Below are 19,928 nucleotides of genomic sequence, written 5' to 3'. Positions count from 1 at the left end.
GATGGAAGGGGTTTTGCTTGTTGTTACAGCTTATCCAGGGAATTATATAAAGAGTTCAGTGAGTTAGCATAACTGACAGGCAACCTACGCATACAAATCTTGGGGAGCTGAAAGGCGAGAGGGGAGGGCAATGAAGGAAGGATGTTTAATTTCAAAACATATGTGCATCTTCCTAACAGAAGTTACTGTTTGGAAAATGTTTTCAATGGCCATTAATTCTTTAACAGAAACTATGGAAAACAGTGTGACAATGTAGTATGGCAGAGCATGGGTTAATAACCATTTTCCTGCATTAAATACTTTGCAATTTGCCAGGCACTGTTCTGAAGGCTTTACATATATTACATCATTTGAATATCCTTACAACAACCATGTGATATAGGGACTGCAATTATTTTATAGATAATGAAACTGGGGCTCGGAGAGGGTGTCTAACTTGCCCATGGCCACACAGCTACTTAGCGATGGAGCTGGGATTAAGCTGTACTTAATTTGTACTCTACCTTGGTGTTTCTCAACAGGGTGTAGTTTTGTCCCCCAGCTGACATGTGGCAATATTTGGAGACATTTGTGGTTGTTGTAACTAAGGGGAAGGAACTACTGGCATCTAGTGAGTAGGAATGCCGCCGAACATCCTCAGGGAAGAGTATCGCCCCACGACAAAGAATGTTCTGGCCCCTAAGTGTCAGTAGTGCCAAGGCTGAGAAACCCTGCTCTCAAACTCTTCACCTCTGTACTTAAAGTTTGAGAAACACCTTTGACACAGGGACTTCTGTCCTTTTTAGGAGGAAAACAAACTGTAACATGTGGTTACAGGTGGTCATGTTACCTTATAAGAGAAGTGCATTCATTTCCTGAGGCTGCTGTAACAAATGACACTAAATCTGGTGGCTTAAAATTATGAAAATTTATTCTCTCCCAGTTCTGGAGGCGAGAAGTCCAAAACCAATATCACTGGGCTGAAACTGAGGTGCTGGCAGGGTCATGCTCTCTTTGGAGGCTCCGAGGGACTCTGTCCCTCACCCATTCCAGCTCCTGGTGGCTGCCAGAATTGGCACTCCTTGACTGGTGGCCACATCACTTCACTCCCTGCCTACGTCTTCACATCACCTTCCCCTGCATGTCCCTCTCTGTCCCCCTCTGCCTCTTTCTCGTTAGGATGCCTGTGAAACATTTAGAGCCCACCTGAATAATATAGGGTAATCCCCTGAAAATGCTTAATTTAACCACATCTACAGAGACTATTTTTCAAAATAAGGTAACATTTACAAGTTCTAAGAATCAGGATGTGGATATCTTTGGGAGACCATGAGTAGACATTATTATTGTCATTTTACCATGAGGGAACTTCAAGTCATGTGCCCAGGGACAAATGGCTAACAAGTGGTAGAGGTGGGGTTTGAACCCAGCTCTGTCCACCTCGGACGCTCATTCTTTTTTCTTCATACATTGCCACCTACAGAGGCTGGAGAAAAGATCTGAAACCTGGCTGGGTGTGGTAGGTCACGCTTTTGGGAGGCAGAGGTGGGTGGATCACCTGAGGTCGGGAGTTCGAGACCAGCCTGACCAACATGGTGAAACCCCCTCTCTACTAAAAATAGCTGGGCGTGGTGCTGCATGCTTGTAATCCCACTACTCGGGAGGCTGGGGCAGGAGAATCACTTGAACCTGGGTGGTGGAGGTTGCGGTGAGCTGAGATCATGCCATTGTAGTCCCGCCTGGGCAACAAGAGCGAAACTCTGTCTCAAAAAAAAAAAGAAATCTGAAACCCAGCCTCAGAGTGGGGCCTACTGCAAGAAAACTACAAATCCAGGAGTATTCTAAGCACTGTCTGTAAAAATCATGACGGCACAAACTTTCATGATATGAGTGTCTGAAGAATACAATCACCTGTAATCTTTGCATAGAACTGTCTAGAGCCGTCTTCCTGTGTCTAAAGTAAAATGCAGCAAACTACAGCTATAACTACACATGCTTCTTTAGCATTTGTACTTTATTATGGACTAAAATCCCACACTTGCTGTGAGAAGAAGTCATTGGAAAGAAGGATATGGTGGGCCTGAAGGATATGGTGGAAAGAAGGATATGGTGGGCCTGTGTGTCTGTGGGGATGGAGTTTCCATAATCCCAGAAATGTTTTGATATTAAAAATATTGGGCATTCAGCTGTAAAAAGGACTGAAGCACTGTCTCAAGTCACAACGTGGATGAACCTTAAAACATTACGCTAAGTGAACGAAGCCAGGCACAAAATGACACAGATTGTATGATTCCTTTTATGTGAACTACCCAGAACAGTTAAATCCACAGAAACAGAAAGCAGATTAGGGGTTGCCTCGGGCTACACGGAGTGGGGAATGGGGAGTGACTGCTTAGTGAGGATGAGGTTTTATTTTGGAATGGTGAAAATATCTTGGAACTAGATAGAGGTGGTGGTCACCTCCATTTTTCATAATGAAATGGTTAATTTTATGTTCTAAGAGTTTTACCTAAGTAAATACATAAATGAGGCCTCTATGCTAAGCAAACTCTGGGATGGACAATCCATTTCCTTACAATGTAGTGTTAAACCATATTGTGGATCAAATTCTAGAGGAGTGGCTTCTAGCTAAGATATTATGATTTTATATGACCCTGGACAGAATATGTCTTCTAGTACTCTACTTTTTGGATTATGTCAAGAAGGTTTAAAAGACAGCAAGTCATACAATTTTAAAATTCACTTCTAATTTTTTAACTAAAGTAATAAGTACTTGCTGTAAAAAGAAGCTATATTATGCCAAAATTTATAGTAAAGTAATATCTAGAATAAAAATTTTACGTCCCACTCTCCTAAAATTAGTTGCCTACTTGTATTTCCTTATAACAGAGCCAGTTGAGATAATAAAATAAAAGTGCTGTGTTAACTCTGAAGCATATTTCGAATGCAAGGCATTATTATGAGTGTAAATAACAATACTCATCAAAAAGACAGCACAAAGGAAAACACTGCCATGTTACAGTGCACACTTTATAACGATGCACCAGTAATAACTAACCCACAAAACTGGTGGTCTATTATTTTACAATCAACAGACAGTAATTAAGCAACAAACTTCAACTGCTGCAGTTTCAATTTGATAATAACCAGATAGGACACACCAGAAGAATGTGCATATGCGAGATAAGCCTCCTCCTCCTCCTCCTGAAGCAAGTACACCCAAGTAGTCGCCCAGGGAGTCTAGACTGCCTCCAGGACCTTATATGGAGTAAAGCTTGTTAAGGGAGGAACGTGAAATTCTCTGACTTGTGGCCAGAGTTAGGACCGTCTATGGAGTAGGCAGGGAAAGAATGAGAGGGAAGGCGATCGCCAAGCCTAGTTCAAGTCCAATGCCTTCCTTCAGAATCCAGCTTCTATTCCTAAGGAGAAAGACATTCCCATAGCCCGTGAACCCCCAACTGTGTGGGCCGAGGGCAGGGGCAGGTCCGGTGTGAGGGGGTGGAGGGAGGCTATGACAACTTTGGGGATCTACTACCTGTAAACATGCTGCTTTCATGGGGCTGCATCTTGAAGAGAATTTCTCTTGCTATGTACCATGCAAGATAGATTCTGGGCTAGGAACTAGTCTTTCCATTCCAGCCTGAGACCAGGCTGCTGCCACCTCGGCAGGATCTGGAAGTGGTAAGCCAGGCCTTGCTGCAAGGCCAGAGGACAGTGGGACATGAAGGACTGCAGGAGAGGCACAAAGAGGACAAGACCAGAAGAGAGATGGAAGTGCTGAGCTCTGGGCCATGCTTGCCATTAACCCCTTAGATACAGTTATCTCACAGCTAACTCTCCTTAGTGTGGGTATCTGTAAAATGGGATAGCACCTCTGCTCTCCTTGCCTCAAACTAAGTTCTTGTTAGAAGAGAGTGAGAGAAAAAGAGCCAGAGCGAAAGAGAAAGTGAGACAGAGAGAAGAGAAAGGGGTGAGGGGAGATGATAATGAACAGAAAAATATACCAAAAATTAAGCCTTGTCTCAGTACTTCCAAAACTCTGTGTATGCCATATAACTAAGAATCTGTTTGTTAAGAGTTAACACACTTTGGGAGGCCAAGGTGGGTGGACCACCTGAGGCCAGAAGTTCAAGACCAGCCTGGCCAACATAGCAAAACCCAGTCTCTACTAAAAATACAAAAATTAGCCAGGCATGGTGATGCATGCCTGTAGTCCTAGCTACTCAGGAAGCTGAGGCACAGAGTAGCGTGAACCTGGCAGGTGGAGGTTGCAGTGAGCCAAGATCACACCACTGCACTCCAGCCTGGGTGACAGAGCAAGACTGTGTCTCAAACAAAAAAAAAAAAAAAAAGGAGTTAACACAAAAGAAGAGAGACATTTGGCGAAAGAACAGCTTAAACAAAGGTAACTTTTTAATTCATGCTTTCATTCATTTATTCAACATATATTTAGTGAGCACTGGTTAGGTTTCTATTACCAAATAAAACAGACATGAATTTTCCTTTATGGGGCTTACCATTTGATGTGAGAGTAAGACACTAAATAGCTTGTATAATTTATTTGGAAACATTATCATTTATAATATAAGATGTACTGTGAGGGAAATAAAGGGAATTGCAGTAACAGAAAACAGAAAATTAGGGGAGATCTACTTAGGTGGGGTTTGAGCAAAGAAGTCTTTACTAAGGAAGGAACATTTATGAATCCTAAAGGAACAGAAGAAGCTGGCAACACAGAGCAGGAGCAGGCAGCAGAGAGGGAGCTTTCTGGGTGGAAGGTTCAGGTGGAGCACAGGTCCTGGAGCAGGATGGAGGGCAGGAGAGGAAGAGGCTGGAGCAAAGTGGACACTCCTATCTACTCGCAAGAGCCTTTTCTATGCTGTGTGTCACGTGCATCTCGAAGAGCTAAGGATAAGCCCTGCTTCCCAAGAAGGTATTACAGAACGTCAAAATGGGAAGTGTCAAACAAGCCACAAAGATGGATGAGATACCAGATTCCAAAGTGAAGTGTCAGGCCTAGATGCAGTTTTTCAAAGAACATAGCCCAAAACATTTTTCACTGGTCTTAAACGTCTTATCTACAGTGAGGCTACAAGTAGGCTGGACTGTTTGTTGGTGGCTAAAAGGAGAGAATGTTTGAAGCAAGCAGGCTGCAGTCCAGTCTGGTCCTAGCCTAAAGGACTAAGCTTAGGAAGAGATAAGAGTAACTGCCCCTCCCTGCTTCTCCCCTTTCCAGCCTAGTGAGGGGGCTCAACAGGACTACCTGGAGAGCATGAGGCTGTTACGATATGGAAGGCACTGTGACCTTGTTTGGGACTTCTGCTTAAGAAATCTGAAGAACTGGAGAGCTGGCTGGATAAGCCAAAGGAAATGACAGCTGCCCTGGGAGCAGCCTGCCCTCTCCCAGTTGGTGGGAACAAAGGAAATGTGAGTGTTTCCCATGGACCACACCATGAGCATATGTACAGGGTATATAATAGGGTCTTCCCAACAAGGGCCACCTGGACAGCAATAGAACCCAGCAGACAGGAGTACGAATGAATGGATTGGTGGGCTTTCTAGAGACTGTGGAAGGAGTCTGCAATTAGGCTGAAGAGAGTGTAGCAGCCCCAACAAGGAAACTGGAGGTGAGAGGCCCCCAGAGACAAGGTGAGAGGGTATCTCCAAAGAACCCACAAAAGGCCCCACAACTGAAAGAATCAACTCCAAACACCCACAACACATAAAGAGCTCTCCTATGATACCGCCTGCCAAGTAAAAGCTTTCCTACACTCCTTCCTGTTTCCCACCCAGCCCCTAACCGCAGTCCAGAAATCATAGCTACTGAATAAGCAAGAGAAAAAGCCTCCAACCACAGCCCCCTCTCCCTGCAACAGGCCCTAGCCACGGGAAGGGCAGTTATAAATATGAATGAAGTTGGAAGCTTTAACTATCCCATGATACTAGACATTTTAAGTATCTGGCAAATTAAAGTGGGGTTTTTCATTATATATGAGGAATCAGAATAGCCACGTGATATGTTTTCATCCAAAAAACAGAGGAAATGCTTTCCACTGTATAAATATTAATGGGAGAGTAGGAGACTTGATGAAGTTGTTTTTTGATGGCCTCCCATGAAACCTATTTTGTTCAAGGCAGATTACACATAGAACCCCATTGTGCTAGCACATCTCATGGAAAATGTACTTTCCAAAAATGAGGCCTGGCATGCCCCAGCTTGAGGATGAAGATCACTGTGGTTTGTGGGTACACCTTGTAACATTGTCCATCCTCGGCCAGGCCATGCAAAGCCTTCATTATCTATGGCAACTGAGGCTACAGACCTCCTGCATACATCAGTGGTTGTCGTTCTTACACCTTCCTCCTTTTTCAGGAAGACAAATTGTTTCAGGAAGTAATCCCTATCACCAGGAACCTCCATCAAGCTCAGCTGTGATCCTCCTGAAACAAGCTCTGATTGAGTTCCCAATATTGTGCCTTATGAGTCTTCTTCTTAGACGTCACCCTAACAGGATTCCTGGTACATTCATCTGGCACCCAGCTGAGAAGGCCAGAGCCTCAACCCATACTCAGCAGGAAACCCAAGGAGAATCAATGGAAGGACAGGGGCCTCTTTAACTCCACTCATTCAATCTCCCATTGTCTTAGTGTCATGAAAAGCAAGTCTTAACATGCAGGGCAGTAAAACATGACATGGAACTCATCTTCAATAAACTGGCACTTTGGTTGAGCAAATGTGGAAAAGTCAACCGCTGCAGCATCCTTATATGCCAGTGGGTTTTAGCAAATTAACATATACTGACCAAGTCTTTCTGATATTGGAAATATTGCTTACCAAATCAACACCATGTGACAGGGATTTCTCCTCACACATATGCACTGTTCTTATGAAAGCTCATTCAAAGCTGACATTAAAAGACATTTTGGGCCAAGCCTGGCTCATGCCTGTAATCTCAACAGTTTGGGAGGCTAAAGCAGGACGATCACTTGAGCCCAGGAGTTTGAAACCAGTCTGGGCACATAGCCCCAACTTTACACTAGAATAAAAAATCAGCCAGTCATGGTGGCACGCAAATGTAGTCCCAGCTACTCAGGAGGCTGAGGCAGGAGGATTGCTTGAGCCTGGAAGGTCAAGGCTGCGGTAAGCTATAGTTGCACCACTCTAGCCTGGGTGACAGAATGACATCCCTGTTTCAAAAAAAAAAAAAAGTTTTGGTATTTGGGCTATTTTTAAAATGCACATCAGAGGATCTGAAAGTTTCTGGGCCTGCTCTCCACTAGGTTCTGAGCTTCTTGAAGGCAGGGACTATGTTTCATCCACTTTTGTACCCTCCTGGGGCCTAGTACAAAATCTGATATATATGTGGGTTCATTCAAAGTATGATAGCTGATGAGTGAGTGAACAAATGAACATTCTGGCTCATATTTTCAGTTAGATTTGTGTGAACACTATAATTAAATCTGTTTTTAAAAAGAGAGAAACCTGCTATCCATCATTGTCGACCACTCTATTCTCTACAGACCATTTTGAGTGTGTTTATTTGAATCTTGTAGTCAGATGCTATAGTGTTCTTTTGTGTAAAAAATTTTCCTGGGGTACCTCTTTCTACAGGCTCCTGAGGCCACCCCCATAGCTGCCCATTCACACCACTCAGACACAGCAAAGATCCAGCATGGTATTGGGCTTCGTCAAAGGGAATCAATGGGTATCTCGAAGGGAATAATACTGCTTTAAAATAGGTATTTTCAAAAGAATTACCTTTCACCTCTCTCCTAGAAGGACCTTTGGAGATGAAGCAGAAAGAGAAAAGGCCCTCAAATGCTGAGAAGTATCAGGCACCAGAGAAAGGTCAGAGGACTGGGGTTGGACGGCTCTGCAGTCACATCTCAGCTCTGCTGGGCCTTGGCTTTCTCATCTGTAAAATGGAGATAATAATGCCTACCTCAAAGAATCATGGTGAGGAGGGGAGCAAGTGAATGTATGAAGGCTCTTATTATAGCCCTTGACACATAATAAGGGCTTAAAAATAAGTGGTTAGTCCTACAAACAACGCAAATTACATACACCTATCTGTATATTTAAAGATAATTTTGTGTGTGAGTGGTCCACAACTCTCAAAGGAGCTGAGATCCAAAACTCAGCTGTTTAGAACTTGGAATGCGCTTTCCCATGGAAACAGTGCTACATATTATAGAACTTAAGAATCAGAAACCAGATGACCTTATAGTACATCCAGTGATGTAGTAAAACTTCCCACTAAATGTAGGATTTCTTAATATAGGCTCTCTGGTGTTGAAATTCCAAGCAAGGCCACCAAAACCAATGTAATCCATAATGTCACTGAAACCACATGCAAGGAAACAAATAATAGTGGAAAACAATTTTTAAATATTCAGTAATATTTCAGCTTCACATGTTCTTCTAACCTTAGCTAAGATTATCATCCAATTCTGAAACTCATATAGAAGTGAGGAGACATAAACTTCTTATGAGTAGGGTCATGATTACCTACCCTGCTTCTCCCCACCCCCAACAACTACCACCCAAATCTTTCAATTAGTAATACGTGATAAGGACTCTATCAGCAGCATGAACAAAATGCAACGGGCCCATGGAGAAGAAAGTGATAACTGGGGGGCTAGAGAGTGTGAAGATAAATGCCAAAGAGAAGAAGAGGTGAGGCGTGGAGGAGGGAGGCAGAGAACAGAAAGAACAGGCTTGGTTACCAAGTTTCCCTTCTTTATCCCCTTGCTCAGAGTCAGCCCCATCTCATCTGGTTGTACACAAGCAAAACTATTTGTAAAGGTCATTCTACAATGGATTGGTGGGCTTTCAAGACAATTCGAGATACTGTTTGGTCACAGGCTAATGTCATTTTTTAGGGGTCATTATCCTCCTATCCTCCACCTTGACCCCTGGCCATGGCAGTCTCTACCTATGCAGTGACAGCAAGAAGGCAGAGTGCTCTGGGATATTTCTACTGCGTGTTCTCTGGAATGAAATCAACTGACTGTACTTACAGCACATTCAGAAGCCAAGGGTGCTTAGTTTGGAGAGTGCATAACATTGTCTTTAATACGGAAAATTCCAAAGAAACTGCAAAAGTGACCAAGGAAATCTAGTTTTGGACAAAAACTCTAAGTCCTACTCAGATGACATGGGATAATGTTAAATGAAACAAAAATCAATTTATGAAGAAATATATAATTCCAATTTTTGAAATGTATGTATACACACTGTTTTAGGCTTTCTTAGATATATTTGCTCAGAAAAAAGGAAGCTAATGCTCCAGAACATGAACAATGATTTTATCTGTGTTAGGAAATGAAAGAGTATATATTTTTTCTTCATAATTTTCTAAGTCTAGTTAAATGGGTAATTATATAAAAGTGGGTAAAATGGCATTTAGGAATACTAATTTGAGATTTTAAAGCTAAAAGAGTTCTTAGAAATGACCTGATCTAAAACTTTCCCCAATCCCTCTCAGGTTTGTAGGTAAAACACCTCTGGCACACCAACTGGCTTCTGAGCCTGAAGCCTTACAACTCGAGGATAACTAGCTACACCATGGCTTGAGCTCAGATCTTGTGACATTTATGGTCTGTGCCACTCCCATAATATCACATTGCCTAGAGTCAGAGACTAATAAACTTCATAAGGAAATACGCCATGAGGAAGGCGCAAGCCTTACTGTGCACACCTACATTTCTCACTAAATAAATATTTGCCTTTGAAGCGTATCATAATTTTATGACATGCAAACAATTCAGTTGCTAAAGGACTCCAGTGATTTCATCAGAGCTACTGAACCAGAGTCGTAGTTATGAAGTTTGAACTCCTGCATTGCCTAGAAGACCACTATCAGAGAGCTTCACGAGAAAAATATATTAAAAGGCATCTTTGTCCTCATGCTAGGTATCTCTGTGATTATAGAGAAGACATAGGTTATTTCTGTCTTCTGCTGTTGTGAACTACACATATAACAGCCACTTAACTTCCAATGAACCCAAGAGACTGAAGAGACCCATTGTACCATACTGTATTAGAACTACTTAACATTTAGTCAGCCCAAAAAATGTATAGAAATGAGATAAACTAAAAACACTTTCTGAAAGTATCCATGTCCCAAAGGCTTTAAGTACTTCTATTTATAAAGCCTTGTTAGGAGCTATGCAATATCTAAATCTTACCAAAAGATTTGTCCCAAGATCTTCCATTTCTTCATGGAGAAAATTCAGACATTGGATGCAAACACTTGTATAGCAGAGCCTTGGGCCGCACAGAAGTGGCTTCCTGTTTTGCTCCATTTATCTTACTGGTAGGGATTGGGAATGCTTTCTAGGCAAAGGGTGGGGAGCTAGCCTATCAAGGACACAGCAGCAGGAAGGACTGGCCGCAGGTAGTGAGGTCAAAGAACTGTTTTTCAGATAAGCAAAGAGACTCTACACCTGGTCACAGCCACAATGGGTATCTTGTTTCCTGCCCAATGTGCTAACCAGGAGCATAATACATGACCCCAGGATGTACCTGTGGCTGGCAGACAGCGTGCAGGAGTCTGGGCAATACCTCAGTCTCTTGGGTTCAGCAGTAGTAAGCCTAGACTGAGAACCTGAAATTAGCTATGCAGGTCACATGAGTCTAGGGCAAAGCCTCAAGCATGCATAGGCACAGCAGAGAAGAAAGTGCCTGAAATGAGCACTGAAAGCGTGAAAATGCTGCCTGGGGAGAATTCTCAGTGGAAGGAGCTAGAGGAGAAGTGCAGGAAACAGGAGGCAGAGAAGTATTGCAATCTGAGATATCACAGGCTACAAAATATTCCTCCAACCAAAATTACTGTGGTATTAAGGGAAGCCCTAAGAAAGAGGCTGAAATTTATATGTTTAAATATAAATGCTGACTTCTTAAATATTTTAAAGTTTTAAGGAAAGAATATAATGTGCTAAAGTGGCCTCTTGTCTTTGTCAGTCAAAATAAAGGTACCCAAAATGGATCAAGAACTATACTACTACATCCCTCAGTCAAAGATCTCCAACACTGAGAGGTTAATCCAAGTATATAGACAAAAGAAGCCAAAGGCTAGGTTGTATGAAGATGTACAAATGTTGTGTCCCATAAGAGCAGAAAATAAAGAGTTGATGATATTTGAGGACTGATAAGGGGAAAATCAGACTAGGCAAGAGTAAATTGAGGCACAGGAAATATTTTAAACTCCTTTACAAATGATAATGTGAAGATACAAAATAGGAAAATAAAATATGAAGTTTAAAAATTCAAAATTAAATGGTCATAAAGATTACAATGGAATCAAAATCGTGGTGCTGGGAAGGAAGCTAGAGAAATAGTCGATGATCAAATGCTGACGGTGGCCAGGATTGTTCAGGGTCAGCTGATGGAGAATGGAGAAACTGAAGGCCAGACCCCATGGTAAAGCCATGGCGAACATTTTTGGCCAGTGAAGAAGAGGCTATAGGCTCATCCAGAAATGTCAAGGTGTGGGCCTGAGCCCCCCCAAAAAGAAAAAAACAATGTTGACCTTCCTGAGATCAAAGTGGGCTCGAATACACTGTTTGAAACATGAAATGAAGCATTGAAAATGTGGATAGTTTAATATGATCCTGAAGAAGGGTGATCTGAAGGAACTTGCAGATTAAAAGAAAAGAGGCCCCTTCTCAGAGAGGGTCTGAAAGGGTCTGTTTAAGCTAGAAATATCTGGAAGGGTCCATTTAAGAGTCTAGAAATTTGGCCAAACTCACCAAGGAACATGAGAATCAAGTTGTACTGCCTGATACCACATGAGAGCGGGAATGGGGCAAAGTGATTAACTTCACCCCACCTCTTGTCATCTCCAGCTTTCAGATGATAATACGCAGACCCAAGAAAGGTGATGCCAACTGCTGGCCCAAGATGACAACTAGTTTATGGTGGTGACAGGAACAGTACTCACATCTTTTCCTCTCAGTGCAGCAATTCTTTATTATAGCATGCTCTCACAGCAACCATATGTAGGTGGACCCAGCATTCTCCCACCATACACGAATTAACCTTAAAAAGTCATTTTCACTATACAAATGTTATTGTTTTTATTTTTAACTGGTGAAATTCAAGAAGGCCAAAAATAAAGAAAATCAACTGTTTCAATTCTAAATACAACCTCAATTTTAGAAGTTCTCATTATTTCTGTTAAATGTATTTAGTTGGTGTTGGCCTATTTTCATAGTTCATATTATGAAGATTTATTCTATAGGTTTATATCATCAGCCACATAAATATGAATTTTTAAGATTTCTATCCAAGTTCCAAGGACCCTTCTTCAGTTTGGGGCCAAGAAAACCCTAAATACCTGCCACTGGAAACCTCTTTCTAGGCCAACAAACACTCAGTCATTACCTATGTTATAGCATATGAATAGAATCAGCTATGAATTTATTACATGATTCTGTCATCCTCCAACATCTCTCTATTATGTGCTTAAGGAGAACGGTGAGAAATATTTGTCAAATGCTTTGATGTCTTTGGCATTATCTTCCAATACAGAAGCCCCTTTTATAAAAGAAAATGTGACAACTGGTCACTACACATTACTAGATTTATGCTGGTTCCTAAGGATCAATGCAATCTCTTCTCTGGACTACTAAATAATTCACATGATGGTAGCCCAGAAATTTTGCAAGGGTGCATTTCATACATTGAAAGTTTTAGGAATTCAACTTTGTCAAAAGCTACATAGAACAACATTTGCATATCTCTGGTCTTCTGGAACCTCTGCCACTCTCCAAGTTCACTCAACAATCACCAGCAATGGCTCAAAGATGATGTCTGCTAACTCCTTCAACCCTGCTAACCCTGAGATACAATCCAGTGTGCCCCAGAGAGGTAAATGCATTCAAATTACCTGGATTTTCTTTCACTGTCATCCAAATCCCTTTTAGTAACACCCTTTTCATTTTGGAAATCATTTTCTTTGATGGAGAATTGAAAGCAATATAGTTCTGCATACGTCATCTATTCATGCCAGCCTTATGCCCTTACTTAAGAAACAGTCTAATCCTGTCTCCATTCTTCTAGCTCCAGATACAACTAAAAAGCAAAATAAACACACTATTCTCAAAATACAAATGACATATGCCCCCACGCACACTCCAAAAAGGTTCAACCTAACCATTAAGGAAATAAAATAAACACACCAATAAAATGTCATTTTGTAACAAACTGGAAACACACCTTTAAGAGATAGAAGGCTAACCTAGTGAGGCTGTAGGGAAATGGACATCCAATAGAGTAACTGTATTTGGAAGCAAATACATAAGATGTTCATGGTCTTTGTTCCAGGAAACCTAAACTTGGATATTTATCTTAAGAGACACAATCTGAAAGAAAAGAAGGTCAAAGTATATAAATATAGGAAGTATAGGAATATCAAAATGGCCCCAAACTGGATGCCTTCTAAGTATTCAATAATGGAAATGTTTAAGTAAACCATAAAACATCAGCTGTGGTAGGCTGAATAATGTCCCCAAAGATGTTCACATCCTAATCCCCAGAACTTGTGAATATACTACTTCACATGGTAAAAGGAATCTTCTAGATGTAATTAAATTAAGTGTCTCAAAATGGGGAGATTATCCTGGATTATCCAAATGGACCCAATGTAATCACCAAAGTGTGTAGAAGAGGGAGACAGGAGGTTCAGAATAGGAGATGTGGTGACTGAAGCAGAGGCAGAGGGGTAGGTAAGGTTTGAAGATGCTGCTGGCTTTAAAGACGGAGTGAGGGGCCGTGAGTCAAGGAGCGAGGGTGGATTCTACAAGGTGGAAGAAGCAAGGAAACGGATTCTCCCCTAGAGCCTCCAGAAGGAGTGCAGCTCTGCCAACACCTTGATTTAAGGACTCTGACCTCTGGAACTGTGAGAAAATAAATTTGTATCCTTTTAAGTCATTCCATTTGTGGTAAGTTTTACAGCAGCAGTAGGAGACTATACACAAACTATTATGCAGCCACTGAATGTTATAAACCTGAGGACTACAGAGCAACAGAAGAAAAATGTTAAAATGCACAGATGGCAAAACTGTACGTACACAATTACTACATGGGAAATACGCATACAAATAGATCAAGATTAATAGATTAAGACAAAATATACTAGTAGAGTAAAACACTTTTTAACTGGTCTTTCTACTTTTGCAACACTCAGAGTGGCCAGAGTGGTCCTTTTCAAATACGAAATCAGATGACCCTGTTCCTCTGCTCAAAAGCCTCCAATAGCTCCTCTCTCCTCAAAGAAAAAGACCAAGTTCTCACAAGGACCTCCACAGCCCAACTCCACAGCAGTACACAGCTCCCACGACAGCCACTCACACGCGCTTTCCGTGATTCCATCCCAGACACCACCTGCCCAAACGTGTGTTTGTCCTCACTCACTCCATCTCACTACCTGGCTGACCCCGCTCCAGGCTCATGGACCAACCTGCTATTCCTGGAGTGTTCCAAGCCATTCCTGCTTCAGGCTTTTGCACTGTCTGTTCCCTCTGCCTGAAATACTCTTCCTAGTGGTAAGCACATGGCTCATTCCCTTACTTCCTCCCTGTCTCTGCTCAAATGCCACCTTAGCAATGGGGCTTTCCTCAACTGCCGTATATAAATAATAGTCCCATCACCCCACCTCAGAACCCCCGACTCCCTTATCCTGCTTTACCATTCTCCAAAGCATGTATTATTGTCATATTTAAAATATCTATTCGTGGCCGGGTGTGGTGGCTCACGCTTGTAATCCCAGCACTTTTGGAGGCTGATACAGGCGGATCACTTGAGGCAAGGAGTTCGAGACCAGCTTGGCCAACATGGCTAAACTCCATCTCTACTAAAAATACAAAACATTAGCTGGTTGTGGTGGCACATGCCTGTAATCCCAGCTACTTGGGAGGCTAAGGCACGAGAATAGCTTGAACCTGGGAGGCAGAGGTTTCAGTGAGCTGAGATCACACCACTGCACTCCAACCTGGGCAACAGAGCAGGACTGTGTTTCAAAAAAAAAAAAGCCCACAAATAAATAATATATATATAATATATAATTCAAATATAAACTCCAAGAGAGCACAGATTTTGGTAGCTCCAAAAATCTACCACTGTGCATCCCCAGAGCCTAAGTGTTCACATAATGGGCATTAAAATTCACACAGTAGGCCAGGTGTGGTGGCTCACGCCTGTAATTCCAGCACTTTGGGAGGCCGAGGCAGGCAGATCACTTGAGGTCAGGAGTTCGAGATCAGCCTAACCAACATGGTGAAACCCTGTCTCTACTAAAAATACAAAAACTAGCCAGGTGTGGTGGTGGGTGTCTGTAATCTCACCTACTTGGGAGGCTGAGGCAGGGGAATTGCCTGAGCCCGGGAAAGTTGCAGTGAGCTAAAATCATGCCACTGCACTCTAGCATGAGGAACAAAGTGAGACTCCATCTCAAAAAAAGAAAAAAAGAAAAAAAAAAAAATTCACACAGTGGGCAACTAAAAATTCATTGAGTAAATGAATGATGATCAGAGATTATTTCAGAGAAGTGACAAGAGCACCCATTTTAATATAGCTGCTTTATAGGCAAACCAAATAACTTCATTTGGTAGAGTGATATAATCATTTTAACAAACCAGCAGCTAAGTAACTTTTGGTGATATTTTTAGAAACTTAGTTCAATCATAAGTTCTTTCTTCATCTTCTGTGCATGTCTTTTTAAAATACAAATTAATCATAGTGTCCTCTGAAGCCACATGGGTTCCCTTAGATTCTATCTCCTTATATCTCTCATGAAGTTTCATCATATTTGTCTAATCAGGATTTCACTTTTCAGAAACTCTCATCCCTTCTGAATTACATATCCCTAAAAAGCTGTGAGATCTGATTTATTTTCATTGAGTGTTTTTAAATCTGCTCTCCTAAAGCCCTAGTAATGTCTTTGACTGGAGTTTTTTTCTTCATAGTTACAAATTCCGAGAGATCGGAGACAGGAAATATATACCAAGTGAGCTAAGAGCATCTTGTGGTGCCAGAAAGTAAGAAGGTGCTACAAAGCAAGCCAGCAAGCAAACAAAGCCCCAAAATGACAAGAGTATTTCAAGGATTACAGGAGCCAACTGCAAGAGGAGGCAAAAAATGACCCAAAGCTGGAACAACATGAGCAAGAAAATGAAGCAGTATCTGGATTATAACTCAAAGTATAAAATATATGAGTCCATAATGATATAAATAAATGATTGAATGAGTAAATAAATGGGGAGAATAACAAATTTTTCATGCAGAATAATTGCACATAATTTTTATAGATACTTTACCCTAAAGGATACTCCACTCTTTCTATGTGGGCTAAAAAGAGTGACTTGCTTCCAAAGACTACTGTATAAAAAGAGAAGGGAATACAAAGAATAACTTTACTGTGGAGAAACCTGACAAATATTACTTCAGCCAGATGATAAAGATCAGTATCAACAGTGATCAGTCATATTAATAGTATTACCCTTGATATGATGTGATGTGATATGATAGTTTTACCCTTGATATGATGTCCCCCAAACACTCCTGGGTACATTACTCCAGTCTAATGATGAGAAAAACATGAGACAAATCCCAAGCGAGGGACTTTCTAAAAAAACACTAGACAGTAATTCTCAAAACTGTCAAGGTCATCAAAACCAAGGCAAATCTGTGAAACTGTCATAACCAAGAGGAGCCTAAGTAGATATGACAAATCTAATGACAAATATAACATGGTATTCCAGATAGGATCCTGGAACAAGAGCAACCACCAAAAAGAAAAGGACATTACAGAAAATAGCAAAAGAGTAGTATATCAAAATCAGTTGATGAATTGTGACAAATGTATGTACTAATATAAGATAAAGATAGGAGAAACTGGTATGAGTTATATAAGAATTCTCTCACTACATGTGTAATAGTGTTCTAAATCTAAACATGTTCTCATATAAAAAGTTTGTTAAAAAAAACTTTCAAGAGATCAGGACTGTTGTCATCAAAGGCTCCTCCATCTTCCACACCATAAAGTCATTCTTTCATAATGGCTGGTATTAAATCCAATACAGCAATTTATTTGTTGTATTCTGAAAAGTGACAAAAATAGGCCGAAAGGTACTGCATTGTTTTTAGCCCAATCAGCCAGCAGAAGCTGAGATGGTCACCTCCTATTGCCTTTTCCAGTTTTGCCATTTGTATAGTATCAATGGATCAGCCTCAGCCTCCATCTGTTTGGCTGGTAGAAGGTTCCTGCAACAATCAAACTGATGGGCTGCTTTTCTTTCTCTTTTAACCTCACCAAATGTTCTGCAGAATAGTTCTTCCATCAGATTGTGGATTTATAGATAAACATGTTCTTCCTTCCTTATCAATCCTGTTTCTCCCTTTTGTATAGACTGGAGGGACATTCTTATCCTTGTGAGTTTCAAGACCATTTGAGCAAAATGTCCTGGGAGCAGGTAGCAGTCATCACATTAGAGGAAAAATAAGTAGAGAGAAAAAGGAGGAGGATCTTCTATATCCAGTCCATTTTATACATTCTGGAACCATCTGCCTGCTACCAGCAGTCTTCACTGGTCAACCACTCAACCAAGCAGTAGAGATATGTTGGATGTAGCTTTGAGTCTTCGTTCTTGTGGTCCTTCCCTCCCAGTGAAGACATCTTTCCCTTTCTATTGTTTCTTCTAGCTTTATTAATTCTGTGTGCCTCCCACATAGGAGTGATCTTTCTCTCCTCTGAACTCTAATAAAAGCTGTCTCACTGAGTTCCCAGGCAGTTGGTTGTGTCTCAGATGCATATTTCCTCAACAACACTGTAGTAAACTCTTTAACGGGGTGAACTTCATCTACTTTTCTGTATGTATTTTGTGCCTTGATCAATCAAATTGTCCAATAAATATTAGCAAGAATTTGAGTGCTTAACATTTAGTTTTTAACAATAAGTCAATGAGGTAGGAACATAAATTACTCCCATTTTATAGCTGAAAATGCTGAAGAATAAAGTAGCTAAGTGACTTTCATGGGGGTGCATGGAAGTTGCAGAGCCAGAATTTGCACCCAAATTCAAGCTCTTAATCACCACAGTACATTCTACTGCCTCCTAATAAATATACTAGTTAAATGATCCTTTAAAGAGTCTAAGTATGGCCGAGCGCGGTGGCTCGTGCCTGGAATCCCAGCACATTGGGAGGCCAAGAGGGGGTGGATCATGAGGTCAAGAGATCGAGACCAGCCTGGTCAACATGGTGAAACTCTGTCTCTACTAAAAATACAAAAATTAGCTGGGCGTGGTGACCTGCACCTGTAGTCCCAGCTACTTGGGTGGCTGAGGCAGGAGAATCAGCTGAACCCAGGAGGCAGAGGTTACAGTGAGCTGAGATCGCGCCACTGCACTCCAGCCTGGGGGAAAAAGCAAGACTCCATCTCAAAAAAAAAAAAAAAAAAAAAAAGCTAAGTGTTTCAATAAGTGGGGATCTCAGAAGAAAAGAGAAAAACCCTTGGTCTGTGACCTCAAACTGACTGAGAAAAATGTTATTCAATTGTTTTTCCCCAAATCTAAAGGTCACACAGAGTTTGTGCATAGTATAAACAATAGAACTCAAGGGAAAGAGCAATTATAAAAATTCTTCGGGAAGCACTACAGTTAGCCCTCATTCTTCACACTGCTTCACACGTCAACCAGTTGGACTGGTAGACACAAAATGAACAAACAGAGAAAAACCAAATATGCAAGGCTCTGCAGTTTGGAGCTCAATGCCAGGCTGGCTCACACACTTTGGTGGAAGTGGGCAGAGACTAGCCATTGTACTGGAGGAAAAACCAGCACCCAGCGCCATACTGCATGTGTATAGACGGTAAGCAGCAAGGTTCTCTTCAGCAATCTGCTTCTCATTTCCCACTGGAAATGTTGTGGTTGGATGGTTGGCTTCTTAGAGGACTCCTAAAAATAAGTTACCTCCAATTCAATTACACAAGTACATGAGTATTTACAATACTACACCTAGATCAAATAACTTTCCCTTCTCCTATGAGGAAGAGGGTACCAAACTTCAATGGATGTGCAAAGCATCAAAATTGGCACAGGCTCCATCCACATTATCATCATCATCTTCATCATCATCATCACCATCATCTCCAACCCCCTCTCCCCTCGCCTCCACATCACCAGCACCGGATTATGAATGTTTCATGGATGCCTGCCCACTGTGCCAGTAATCAATTGTAATGCCTACTCTTTCCAAGCAAGAATTACCCAGCTTTGCCTCAGGGACAGCAGACCTTTCTACTCCACTGTGTTCTTGCCATTTCTCTCATGTCAACTGCTACTTAACTCTGAGCTCTCCCAGAAAGCCATGCCCAGGGAAAACAGTGGCCTTCCTACATTTGTTAAATGTGTCAATTTGTCTTCTTTTGGGTTCCACTTGCTTCTGTTTACCAGACCCAGGTGTCTGGTTTAGCTATCAGATGTGAGACAAGTGCCTCCTCTGATCTCCTCTGTACAAACAGTAGGTGGTCAAATTTCTGAATTTCCAGAGGTATATAGATGAAGACTCTAAAACATGCTGTGGTTGATCCCTAACACCGGGGAAGTACAAGTTAGACGTGGTAAGAGAATGAATTTCCTTTGAATCCCAAATATGCCAAAGACTAAATGAATATTGATATAGTCTCAGACACTCTTGAATAGTGCTATTAAATAAACAACAACAAAAAAGATCCATGTAATTCAATCAGCATGACTTTGGAGTAAAGCCAATTCCTTTTGACAACATTTTGTTTATTGAAAAATAAACAAGAGACCCTTCCTCCCTCAAGCAATTTACAATCCAACAGGGAAGATAAGACACACCAGCAAATAACTGAAACTACACCTTGAAAGGTGGTAAATCCCAAAGGAGAGGTATAAATAAAATGCTTATTTCCTCCACCTCCC

At 41.4% G+C, this 19,928-nt stretch overlaps 1 protein-coding gene across 2 annotated transcripts in view; it reads right to left on the bottom strand.

The window, feature by feature from the left end:
* PIP5K1B (phosphatidylinositol-4-phosphate 5-kinase, type I, beta) overlaps window positions 1–19,928 on the bottom strand; it is a 315,005-nt gene that overhangs the window by 270,406 nt on the left and 24,671 nt on the right. The window contains exon 2 of one of the 2 annotated variants that reach the window (XM_011948884.1): window positions 7,739–7,895. The exons of the other annotated variant lie outside the window; for it this stretch is intronic. The gene's annotated coding sequence lies outside the window, so the exon portion shown is untranslated. The remainder of the gene's footprint in view (window positions 1–7,738; window positions 7,896–19,928) is intronic. 2 annotated transcript variants of the gene reach the window in all.

Source organism: Colobus angolensis, unplaced genomic scaffold, assembly GCF_000951035.1.
Source record: "Colobus angolensis palliatus isolate OR3802 unplaced genomic scaffold, Cang.pa_1.0 Scaffold286, whole genome shotgun sequence".
NCBI lineage: Eukaryota > Metazoa > Chordata > Mammalia > Primates > Cercopithecidae > Colobus > Colobus angolensis.
The sequence above is the reverse complement of the archived record's forward strand: the minus strand, read 5'-3'. Positions and strand labels throughout refer to the sequence as shown.